We start from the raw sequence: 1,634 nt of genomic DNA on the forward strand, positions 1-1,634 counted from the left end.
CTTTTCTTTCAGAGAGAGTATGTAATGATCCGTATGGTAAGAACTCTGCATTAACTCTCCATTCTGGTCACTGGTATGTTGTGCAGTAATGTGTAGCCAAAATATTACGTCTGTTGTTTTTAAACAAAGTGTTAACATCTTTTAACTTGAATTTTGTATCTATTTATTTTCCCTCTTGCATTTCTAAATTTTGCTTCATGTGTTTTGGAGTTCTTTGGTAGATGTATACAGGTTTAGGAACATTTTCTTCTTGTCCAAGTGACCCTTTTATCATTATAAAATGTTCTTATTGAATCCTTGTTTTGAAGCCTACTTTGTCTACTATAAAGATAGTCATTCCAGTTCTTTTATGACATCGCATCTTTACATCGTATCTTTCCCCATCCTTTTACTTTTAGCTTATTTGTGTTTTTATACTTCAAAGGACATATCTTCTAGACAACACCGTTGGGTCCAATCTGATCATTTCTGTCTTCCAATTGGAGCATTTAGTCTATTTATACTTAACATTTACTTGGAGTGTTATTCCATCCTTTAGTGCAATTGTTGCTCTAGTCGGCTGTATGTCCACTGTCTTGCTATTCATTTTCATTTATCCCATCTATCTTTCTTTTTTCTCTTTCTCCACCTTTAAATTGGTCAAATATTTTTAGGTATTCCATTCTCTATCTTATGTTGGCTTTCTAACTATACCTATTTGTTTTGTTTATTTTTGCTTTTGGCTCTAGAACCTAGGGATACCATATATATTCTCCTATGGTGTACTTTGAATTAATACACTTCTTCCCATATGAGAACTTTACAGCAATGCGCACGTCCATTTATCACTCTCCTGACTTTTGTGCTATTCTCTTTGGCCTGAAGAACTTCTTTTAAACTTTCTTGTATTGCAGGACTTTGTGTTGTATTTTTGTATATTTTCTTGTTGTTGTCTTTGTTTTTCTGGAAGTACATTTACTTCACCTTCATTATTAAAAGGGAAAGAATGTTTTTGCTAGGCAAAGAATTCTAGGCTGTGTGCTCCCTTCAGCAGCAGAATACACTAAAATTGGAAGATGCGGAGAATATTAGCACAGCCCCTGAAGAAGGATGACATGCAAATATGTGGAGCAGTTCATATTAAAAAAAAAAAAAAAAAAAAAAAAAAAGAATTCCAGGTTGACTTTTTTTTTTCTCTCAGCACAGTTTGTTTTTTTTTTTTTCTCACAAGAAACCAGGAATTTTTGTTACTGCTATTTTGCTGTATGTACCATATCTTCTTTCTTTAGAGACGGTTAAGAATTTCTCTTTCATTTGCAGCAGCTTGGTGATGATATATCTAAGTGTAGTTTTTTGTGTGTTCATCCTCTTTGGGATTTGTTGAGCTTTTTGTGTATGTAGGTTGATAATTTTCCTTAAATTTGGAAAGAAACATAGCCATTAGTTCTTTGATTCTATTTTTTTACCCCAGGGTCTTTCTTTTCTTCTTGTTGCACTCTAATTACATATTTGAGAGACTGCTAATATTGTTTCACTGAGATTCTGTTGATATTTTTAATGTTTTTTTCTCTATGCTCTTCAGTTTTGATAGTGACATATCTTCATGTTTACTGATTTTTCCTTCTGCAGTGTTATAGCTACTATTAGCCCACTGG

The 1,634-nt window shown here is 33.0% G+C and overlaps 1 non-coding gene across 1 annotated transcript; it reads left to right on the top strand.

The window, feature by feature from the left end:
- Positions 1-1,019: 1,019 nt before the first annotated feature.
- Positions 1,020-1,124, top strand: LOC132003047 (U6 spliceosomal RNA). Its single transcript, XR_009400121.1, has one exon. It is a non-coding gene; the product is annotated as a U6 spliceosomal RNA (small nuclear RNA).
- The last annotated feature ends 510 nt before the right edge of the window (positions 1,125-1,634 follow it).

Source organism: Mustela nigripes, chromosome 15 (genome assembly GCF_022355385.1).
Source record: "Mustela nigripes isolate SB6536 chromosome 15, MUSNIG.SB6536, whole genome shotgun sequence".
NCBI lineage: Eukaryota > Metazoa > Chordata > Mammalia > Carnivora > Mustelidae > Mustela > Mustela nigripes.